Source organism: Oncorhynchus keta, chromosome 14, assembly GCF_023373465.1.
Source record: "Oncorhynchus keta strain PuntledgeMale-10-30-2019 chromosome 14, Oket_V2, whole genome shotgun sequence".
NCBI classification, from domain to species: Eukaryota; Metazoa; Chordata; class Actinopteri; order Salmoniformes; family Salmonidae; genus Oncorhynchus; species Oncorhynchus keta.
The window spans coordinates 48,954,962-48,966,667 of NC_068434.1; positions in this window are offsets into that span (position 1 = coordinate 48,954,962).

Below are 11,706 nucleotides of genomic sequence, written 5' to 3' on the forward strand. Positions count from 1 at the left end.
TCTGCCGTTGTTATTATTATCATGTTCATAGTGGTTTGTGCAACTGAACAAATTACATTTACAAAAGGTACAGGACAGGGGCCCTTTCTTACAAAATGTAACCCTACCGGAATATGTACATTGCGAGTATGTGTCAGTCTAAAGATATGTTCTGTGAATATACAGGTTAGGGAATGTAATGTCATTCTTATAAAACACAAACTTAGATGATTTACCTTGAGATAATGTAACACGTATCATTTTAACACTACCAAAAGATAGGTCTTTATACCGTATTTACCATAGAGTAACCTATTATCTGGTTATAATACTTATTACAGGAGCCAGTGCAGTGTTTGATTGAATACCTCAAGTATATACTGTGGGTTGAGAAAAATGAGCAGAGAATGGATCAAAAACATTTCTTAATGTGTATAATCCTATAAAGGGATAGATCAGTATTTTGGCAATGAAGCCCTTTGTGTACTACCCCAGTCATTTGAACTCGTGTATACAATTTTTATGTCTGTGTTCAGTTTGAAGGAAGTTGCTAACTAGCGTTAGTGTAATGCTAGCAGTTCCAGTCATTACGCAAACTTCCAGTCAATGTGCAAATGCTAGTTACCCCTAACTTCCTTCATACTGGACGCAGAGACATACAAATGGTATGTGGACTCAAAATCCCAAACTATCCCTTTAATGTTATGTGCTGAATTGAGAGACAGTCATATAAATAGAATCCATTCTATCCATGAGTCCTATTTCTATGGAGATAGTGCTGTAAGCATAAAATAAACTCTTCCTACACAATGCTTTCACTGACTCCTAATGACAACAAGCTTTAAATCATACGCCTATAATACCCAGATCAGTGGGTCTGTGAGATATGAGGGGTATACAACAAAGCAGGATCAATGAGTTAGCCAGCTACCTTGCCTAACTATTGAAAAAAATATGTTTTACAAAGATAAGTTTGAAACGGGCATGGTCTAAATTAGTCAACAACCAGAAACACATATCTAAGTTGAGCTTTCTCAATGGACCAGAAAATCAATAGCTATTTCTGGTTGTTATTTGAAGTTGGCCAGCTAACTCATCGATCCTGCTTTGTAGTAAACCCCACTGGACTGAAACGCTGTCAAGTTAGTGGGAGCCAAGTTACTCTACAGGGAAGAAAAATAAAAAAACAGTGAAACATCAAAAACATTGAATGAGAGCAGCTGCCTCGCCCTTGTTGCTGTTGGCCCAAGGAAAGGCGACCATTTTGAATGTCGTTCTGAATGATAGGCATTCAGGCCAGTTATTGCCAGTTACATACACTACATAACCAAAAGTATGTGGACACTCATCGAGCATCTCTTTCCAAAATCATGGGCATTAATATGGAGTTGGTCCCCCCTTTGCTGCTATAACAGCCTCCACTCTTCTGGGAAGGTGTATATATAGTTGTGCTGTCATGTCAACTCCGTGTCAACCATTGTCATGCCAAACAAAACATTGTTTGGATTGACAAGGACAGCAATGGAGTAGACAAGAGAACAAACAGATCTGGTACTATTGTTGAGCAATAATGCATGCCATCAGCCAGGGCCTGTATTCATAAACAGTAGGGAAGTGCATCTTTCCCTTCCAATTTCAATTCGATACGTATCTAGATCTGTTTTAGCTGATTTCTCTGTCTGTGTGTGCCAGGGTTTCCGGTAGCCGGCAATTGGCCGATAAATGGCGATATATAACATACTTACTTTTTTGATACCTGAATGTTTTATTTCATATTATCAAGCATGTCTTACCTTTCTTCAAAGTAGTCTATATGCAAAATCTGACCATGGGAGCATGGAGGCAATTATTTTCTAAAGATTTCATGAAGTAATATCGGAATTAAAATGCTAAAAATCTAAAAGTCAAAAGTCAACTAATGTGAGATCATTGTGTGAATTGTTTGTCCTTTGGTTATTTATGTTTTATCAATTCCCCATTACATTCACTGCCGTTCAAAAGTTTTAAAACACCTACTCATTCAAGGGGTTTTCTTTATTTGTACTATTTTCTACATTGTAGAATAATAGTTAAGACATAAAAACTCTGAAATAACACATATGGAATCATTTACATTACATTTACATTTAAGTCATTTAGCAGACGCTCTTATCCAGAGCGACTTACAAACTGGTGCATTCACCTTATGACATCCAGTGGAACAGCCACTTTACAATAGTGCATCTAAATCTTTTAAGGGGGGTGAGAAGGATTACTTTATCCTATCCTAGGTATTCCTTAAAGAGGTGGGGTTTCAGGTGTCTCCGGAAGGTGGTGATTGACTCCGCTGTCCTGGCGTCGTGAGGGAGTGTGTTCCACCATTGGGGAGCCAGAGCAGCGAACAGTTTTGACTGGGCTGAGCGGGAACTGTACTTCCTCAGTGGTAGGGAGGCGAGCAGGCCAGAGGTGGCTGAACGCAGTGCCCTTGTTTGGGTGTAGGGCCTGATCAGAGCCTGGAGGTACTGAGGTGCCGTTCCCCTCACAGCTCCGTAGGCAAGCACCATGGTCTTGTAGCGGATGCGAGCTTCAACTGGAAGCCAGTGGAGAGAGCGGAGGAGCGGGGTGACGTGAGTGAACTTGGGAAGGTTGAACACCAGACGGGCTGCGGCGTTCTGGATGAGTTGTAGGGGTTTAATGGCACAGGCAGGGAGCCCAGCCAACAGCGAGTTGCAGTAATCCAGACGGGAGATGACAAGTGCCTGGATTAGGACCTGCGCCGCTTCCTGTGTGAGGCAGGGTCGTACTCTGCGGATGTTGTAGAGCATGAACCTACAGGAACGGGCCACCGCCTTGATGTTAGTTGAGAACGACAGGGTGTTGTCCAGGATCACGCCAAGGTTCTTAGCGCTCTGGGAGGAGGACACAATGGAGTTGTCAACCGTGATGGCGAGATCATGGAACGGGCAGTCCTTCCCCGGGAGGAAGAGCAGCTCCGTCTTGCCGAGGTTCAGCTTGAGGTGGTGATCCGTCATCCACACTGATATGTCTGCCAGACATGCAGAGATGCGATTCGCCACCTGGTCATCAGAAGGGGAAAGGAGAAGATTAATTGTGTGTCGTCTGCATAGCAATGATAGGAGAGACCATGTGAGGTTATGACAGAGCCAAGTGACTTGGTGTATAGCGAGAATAGGAGAGGGCCTAGAACAGAGCCCTGGGGGACACCAGTGGTGAGAGCGCGTGGTGAGGAGACAGATTCTCGCCACGCCACCTGGTAGGAGCGACCTGTCAGGTAGGACGCAATCCAAGCGTGGGCCGCGCCGGAGATGCCCAACTCGGAGAGGGTGGAGAGGAGGATCTGATGGTTCACAGTATCGAAGGCAGCCGATAGGTCTAGAAGGATGAGAGCAGAGGAGAGAGTTAGCTTTAGCAGTGCGGAGCGCCTCCGTGATACAGAGAAGAGCAGTCTCAGTTGAATGACTAGTCTTGAAACCTGACTGATTTGGATCAAGAAGGTCATTCTGAGAGAGATAGCGGGAGAGCTGGCCAAGGACGGCACGTTCAAGAGTTTTGGAGAGAAAAGAAAGAAGGGATACTGGTCTGTAGTTGTTGACATCGGAGGGATCGAGTGTAGGTTTTTTCAGAAGGGGTGCAACTCTCGCTCTCTTGAAGACGGAAGGGACGTAGCCAGCGGTCAGGGATGAGTTGATGAGCGAGGTGAGGTAAGGGAGAAGGTCTCCGGAAATGGTCTGGAGAAGAGAGGAGGGGATAGGGTCGAGCGGGCAGGTTGTTGGGCGGCCGGCCGTCACAAGACACGAGATTTCATCTGGAGAGAGAGGGGAGAAAGAGGTCAGAGCACAGGGTAGGGCAGTGTGAGCAGAACCAGCGGTGTCGTTTGACTTAGCAAACGAGGATCGGATGTCGTCGACCTTCTTTTCAAAATGGTTGACGAAGTCATCTGCAGAGAGGGAGGAGGGGGGAGGAGGATTCAGGAGGGAGGAGAAGGTGGCAAAGAGCTTCCTAGGGTTAGAGGCAGATGCTTGGAATTTAGAGTGGTAGAAAGTGGCTTTAGCAGCAGAGACAGAGGAGGAAAATGTAGAGAGGAGGGAGCGAAAGGATGCCAGGTCCGCAGGGAGGCGAGTTTTCCTCCATTTCCGCTCGGCTGCCCGGAGCCCTGTTCTGTGAGCTCGCAATGAGTCGTCGAGCCACGGAGCGGGAGGGGAGGACCGAGCCGGCCTGGAAGATAGGGGACATAGAGAGTCAAAGGATGCAGAAAGGGAGGAGAGGAGGGTTGAGGAGGCAGAATCAGGAGATAGGTTGGAGAAGGTTTGAGCAGAGGGAAGAGATGATAGGATGGAAGAAGAGAGAGTAGCGGGGGAGAGAGAGCGAAGGTTGGGACGGCGCGATACCATCCGAGTAGGAGCAGTGTGGGAAGTGTTGGATGAGAGCGAGAGGGAAAAGGATACAAGGTAGTGGTCGGAGACTTGGAGGGGAGTTGCAATGAGGTTAGTGGAAGAACAGCATCTAGTAAAGATGAGGTCGAGCGTATTGCCTGCCTTGTGAGTAGGGGGGGAAGGTGAGAGGGTGAGGTCAAAAGAGGAAAGGAGTGGAAAGAAGGAGGCAGAGAGGAATGAGTCAAAGGTAGACGTGGGGAGGTTAAAGTCGCCCAGAACTGTGAGAGGTGAGCCGTCCTCAGGAAAGGAGCTTATCAAGACATCAAGCTCATTGATGAACTCTCCGAGGGGACCTGGAGGGCGATAAATGATAAGGATGTTAAGCTTGAAAGGGCTGGTAACTGTGACAGCATGAAATTCAAAGGAGGCGATAGACAGATGGGTAAGGGGAGAAAGAGAGAATGACCACTTGGGAGAGATGAGGATCCCGGTGCCACCACCCCGCTGACCAGAAGCTCTCGGGGTGTGCGAGAACACGTGGGTGGACGAAGAGAGAGCAGTAGGAGTAGCAGTGTTATCTGTGGTGATCCATGTTTCCGTCAGTGCCAAGAAGTCGAGGGACTGGAGGGAGGCATAGGCTGAGATGAACTCTGCCTTGTTGGCCGCAGATCGGCAGTTCCAGAGGCTACCGGAGACCTGGAATCATGTAGTAAAAAAAAAAAAAAAAAGAAGTTAACTTCTTATGGCTTGGGGGCAGTATTTTGACGTCTGGATGAGAAGCGTGCCCAATGTAAACTACCTGTTGATAATTGGTAGATAATGTCAAATAATGTCTATGAGTATAACAGAACTGATATGGCAGTTGAAAACCTGAGGAAAATCCATCCAGGAAGTGGCATACTTCGAGTATCTAAATGGGTTGGGACCCAGATTGCAGATCCTATGGGTTCCAGTAGATGTCAACAGTCTTTATACATTGTTTCTGGCTTGTTTTCTGATAATTAAATAAGAATGAAACCTTTCTGTCAGTGGACTGAAGAAGAATGCAGAGCTGGTTTGCGCGCATGACCGCGTTGCGCGGCCTTCGTTGTTTTTCCTTTAGATTGAATACACTATTGTCCGGTTGAAATATTATCGATTATTTAGACAATTAACAACCTGAGGATTAATTATAAACATCGTTTGACATGTTTCAACCAATTTTACCGGTACTATTAGGATGTATTTGTCTGCATGTTGACCGCCTTTGTGCCAGTGGATTATTGAACAAAACGCACCAACAAAACAGAGCTTTTGGGATATAAAGAGGGACTTTATGGAACAAAACAAACATTTATTTTGTGAGCTGGGACTCTTGTGACTGCAACCATTTGAAGATCTTCAAAGGTAAGTGATTAATTTTATCCCTATTTCTGACTTTTGCAATTCCTTTACTTATGTAAGCTGAGCACTTGTTGGCTGCTTTTCCTCCACTCTGCGGTCGTACTGATCCCAAATCATCTCAATTTGGTTGAGGTCGGGTGATTGTGGAGGCCAGATCATCTGATGCAACACTCCATCACTCTCCTTCTTGGTGAAATAGCCCTTATACAGCCTGGAGGTTTGTTGGGTCATTGTCCTATTGAAAAACAAATGATAGTCCCACTAAGCCCAAACCAGATGGGATGGCGTATCGCTGCAGAATGCTGTGGCAGCCATGGTGGTTAAGTGTGCCTTGAATTCAAATTAAATCACAGACAGTGTCACCAGCAAAACACACACACACCACAACACCTCCTCCGTACTTTACGGTGGGAAATACACATGTGGAGATCTCCTCTGAACAGTTGATGTTGAGATGTGTCTGTTGAACTCTGTGAAGCATTTATTTGGGCTGCAATTTCTGAGGCTGGTAACTCTAATGAACTTATCCTCTGCAGCAGAGGTAACTCTGGGTCTTCCATTCCTGTGGAGGTCCTCATGAGAGCAAGTTTTATCATAGCGCTTGATGGTTTTTGCAACTGCACTTGAAGAAACTTTCAAAGTTCTTGAAATTTTCCGTATTGACTGACCTTCATGGCTTAAAGTAATGATGGACTGTCGTTTCTCTTGGCATATTTGAGTTGTTCTTGCCATAATTGTAAGGCACACCTGCTAATTGAAATGCATTCCAAGTGACTACCTCATGAAGCTGGTTGAGAGAATGCCAAGAGTGTGCAAAGTTGTCATCAAGGCAAAGGGTGGCTATTTAAAGAATCTCAAATATCACATTTATTTTCATTTTTTAAACACTTTTCTGGTTACTACATGATTCCATATGTTAATTTCATAGTTTTGATGTCTTCACAATTATTCTACAATGTAGAAATTAGCAAACAAAGAAAAACCCTTGAATGAGTAGGTGTTCTAAAACTTTTGACCGGTAGTGTATGTCACCAGTAGTAAATGTACCGTTAATCCCCATCATTTGGTTACATCAATTTCTGTTAATGCATGTATTAATTACAGTCATTTATTGTTCTCATTCTCAGTGGAAATGTTTGCAGAGTTCACAACCTGCTACATTTGAGAAACATGTTTTGGTTTATTTCATAATAACCATCATTTTCATGAATTGTCTATTTTTTCATTGTCTTTTGTTTGGAGTGCTCCATGTTAGCAATGAGCATGTATCTGGTTTTCATATCAACGATGCATTTCTCAAATGACCAGTATATTCAAATCCTCCAGTTCATGTTGTCCGGCACCACATTTTCCTAACGGAAACCCTGGTATGTGTGCGTTTGTAAATGATGTGTATGTCTATGATGTATGTGGTCACCTGAGCTGAGCCTTAAGGGAGACTGACTGGTGGGCATCTACTACCTCACTGTCAGATTAGGGGGAGGGGGCAGTGTATGCTTTTTTCTCCCCACACTTTTGATTTTAAATCACCCACTTGTCATTTTTCCAGATTAAAAGTCTTTGAGCTATCAATATCTATGAATGTATAGCACACCTTTGGATTTCACCCCCGTCTCAAAATGAATGTTTATTTTAATTTTTTAAAATGTTACCCCTTTTTCTCCCCAATTTCGTGGTATCCAATTGTTTAGTAGCTACTATCTTGTCTCATCGCTACAACTCCCGTATGGGCTCGTTGAAAGTCATGCGTCCTCCGATACACAACCCAACCAAGCTGCTTAACACAGCGCCATCCAACCCGGAAGCCAGTCACACCAATGTGTCGGAGGAAACACCGTGCACCTGGCAACCTTGGTTAACGTGCACTGCGCCCGGCCCGCCATAGGAGTCGCTGGTGCGCGATGAGACAAGGATTTCCCTACCGGCCAAACCCTCCTTAACCCGGACGACGCTAGGCCAATTGTGCATCGCCCCACGGACCTCCCGGTCGCGGCCGGTTACGACAGAGCTTGGCGCGAACCCAAAGTCTCTGGTGGCACAGCTGGCGCTGCAGTACAGTGCCCTTATTCCACTGCGCCATCCGGGAGGCCCTCAAAATGAATGGTTTTGATTGTTTGGAAGTTTTTAGGGAGCGAGGTTCTCCTTCTGCTTCGGCCATGCAGTGATTGCAGTCCTCATTATGAAATTATTAACTTTACCCTGTTAAATGATGGTGAACCAGGATGGGTACATTACAGGCACATTGTTTTTCTGCAGTTCTCATTTGTTGCTCATATGGTAAGTAAATATTTTCTTCCATGAGAAATATAAGGAAAGCTATTACTGATGCCAGTGAAGACTAGCTAATTTTCCCCCAACATCGGACACCCCCTAACTTCGAACGCTCTAGTGGTTGGAGGATTAAATCACTTCGAGCTCAACATTTACATGGGCAAAAAAATAACAGCACGTGTTGTGACTAAAGACACCCTTCTAGCTATCTGACCACCAATTTTCATTGCTGTTTATGTAAGTTAAGTTAGATTTTGAGAGTTGTCAAAAAAGTAATATATATATATATATACACATTCTGTGGGACAAGCTGTGTATTGTAAAATTAGACTGCGAAACACATTTACTTTCCAACTTTTGACCTAAATTATTCACACTCATTTATATGCAAGTATAAAACTGTTATTTACTTCCTCAAAACATAAGCTTAATCTGTAAAACAAATAATGAGACATTGAACAAGATGCTGGTGAAGAACCTCTACAGGAGGGCGCACCGGGCAACGCAATGACAAGTTGACAGGCAAGTCATTTGTTTATTTTACTGGAAGGCTAGCCAACTAATCAACTATCTAGTAAACACTCCAGATATGAGGTTGGTGTCTTTTTTTTAAACAAAATTAAACGGATATATCTTGTAATTGAACAAAATATTAAGGTGGCCGATAACTGGGGACTGTATGCTGATAATACGGGATGTATTTTGTTTTGCTAAACCGCTTATCAAAAATATGATAATAGTAGTATTTCCACTGAAATGTCAAATATGCTAATTGCTAACCCGTTAGCAAAAAATTTTACTACACCAATAATCACACAACATTGATGACTTGATCACAAAATAATAGGTAATGTATTTCTTAAATGATTTTGAATATGCCGATTATACGGGGTGCTACGCTACTATGAACCTCAGCTAGCATAGTCGGTTGTACTGATTTTAAACATGATTTTTATGGTTTCAAAAAAAGAGTCAATTACTATTTACCTGTGAATAAATTCATGAAACGGAGAATGGATTACATTTTTGTATGGAGGTCAATGAGTGTCGAATTTGGTCAGAAAAACATTGAATTGCTAATTTGCTACTTGAAGGTTATTTGACTGAATGTTAGTTTCGTAATGATGAAGTTGTTACAAATGCACTGATATATGTGGACACAAGTGGCATTTCACAACATTGGAATTTTTTTTATAATCAGAGTAATGCCTGTTGTTCACACGCGTATCTGCCCTCTCATTGGTAATGGGCCCTCCTGAACTCGCCTCCATTCCATCTTTGAGGGCGTTCACTCGACTATCTTGTCAATATAATGGAAAATCTTTGCTAGGCTACTGACATTGCCTGGGGTTTTTCGGCATGCAAAATGACTTGTTGATCAATGACTGTCAACGCAGTTCTCTCTTGAACATTAGAACTAGGGACTAATGCGTATCGGTAAATAGTGAGTTACATCTCTAATAAAGAGTCTCAGAGTAGGAGTGCTGATCTAGGATTAAGTACCCCCTGACCATGTAATCACAAAGATCAAAAGGCCAAAACTGAACCATTATCAGGCAACGCTCCTCAGAGAAACTTTGTGAATACAAGCCCAGGTCTCACTAAGAGGACTAAACAAACAGAACTGTGAAAAAAATACAGCAGCAGCAACCACTCCAGGAGAGTATGAGTGTGTCGCAAATCAAATGGGACACTATTACCTATATAGTGTGCCATTTGGGATGCAGACAATGTGATGATCAGATCTGGGGGGATTATAGTTCCCCCTCAGAATGGAAATAGAGGTTGTGGTACCAAGTTAGCCTTGGTGCCAGTCTGTTTCTGCTCGCTTGTCAAATCCTTATGGAATTGTCATGCAAAATGTTTGCCTTTACAATGACAATGGGGTAGGCAAAAGCACAAACAGATCTTGGACCAGGCTAGCACCAAGTTGTTCTTGAATAAAAAGGGAAAGCAGTGACACAGCCTATATACCAGTTGTGCTTACATACAGTACTGTAATCATTCTCATTGACAGACTCGATGGCTAGGTACTTCAAGAGAACCTTCTGAGGAAATTATAATTTTTAGAATGTGCTTGCAGTCATTTCTTTACAATCGAGCACCTCTCTACAATTGAAGTGACTCAGACCATTGTACGCCTGGCAATTGATATATAGATATATTTCACATCCAGGTATGAAGAAACCTGGATTTATTTGCTTTCCTCTCTCCTTGCGAGATACTTACATTTCTCTGAGAGCTACAACATGAGTTTCATTGGTTCATGGTTGTGCTCAGTCTAAATGTTGTTTAGTTGTCCGTAGGGATGCACAACATATCGGTATCGGCATATAATGGCTTTGCTAGTTTTTTGTTCTTTGTTTTTGTATGTTGACAATGAATGATTTGCTGCACTGCTCATCTCACTATAGTCCTTAGTTTAATTCTGCAGAATTGACCTGATAACAACATTTATGATGAATAGTCTTCTGTAACCTGGCAGCTTCACTTAACCTATTCTATACATTTAGTTACTGGAAGACAAGAAAGATACCGGAAGAATGAATCTCTTAAGTGAAAAAACTAAAATGACAGACAGAATTGGTTGACAGAATTATTCTAGTCCCTAACATTGAAAGAGACCTGAGGTATTGAGGTACCTGAACTAAGCCACTAACAGACCATACGAGCCATACTCTTCCTGAGAAGTCATTCCATATTATTTCAGCAAGCCATAACACCCACTATCTCAGATTGTTCTCAAAATGTTTCTGTAGTAAGAAACAGGTAAGATAGGTATTTCTGAAACATTATTTTGTTTACATTTTATCTTGGAGAAATTAGGCTAATTAATTGCACCCATAATCGGCAATTTAGGATTCAGATAATATTCAATAAATATAGTCCCAAACATCCGCTTCGGACCAAATTTCTTCCTACCAATGAGTAAGACACGAGGAATCCCCCCAAAAATGCAAAAGCCACCCACGCACCCCCAACCAGTATTCAGTATCTGTTCTCCATGATTGATATGTAGTATGACGCTGCGGTTTAAAGTATTGCTTTTCCATACTATGTAATGTATTCCCTATGAAACCAATGTTTTTCCCCCCTGATAGTATTGAAGTTGTTTGCATTATTTACCATGAAGTAGTGTGAAAGTACCATGTTTGACCACTAGATGCCACTGTTCCTGCTATACCATCACACTCTTTTATGCTTTTATAGAGCTGTTTCCTGATCAGTTGGTTTTCAGCATTAAGTTGCTATAAGAACAAGCTGAATTGCTTTCATGGAGGACCGGCTTGAATTGTGAGGACCACACCATTTATTTTAATAATGAGACAAATCTATTTGCTTTCTACCCAAAGTTGTAAAATGAAATATTGTGATATAAACACAAGAGACCAGCAAAATTGATAAATAAGTGGCGGTATAGCAGGAACAGTGGCATTTAGTGGTAAAAATCTATAGACCTGATAACGTCACAAAAATTATGCACACACATCGTTGTGGCCTGAAGCTGTGCTTTGTAATGATTCTGAACGGTGAGATAACGAGCAACAATGACAAGAAGCTACCATATGGGGAATCTTATGTGTCTCCTTTCAGCTAGTTGTATCTTCAAATAAAATATATTTTTATTGGTCACATACACATGGTTAGCAGATGTTATTGCAAGTGTAGGGAGTGTGTTCTTGATACCATGTCTTGTTTT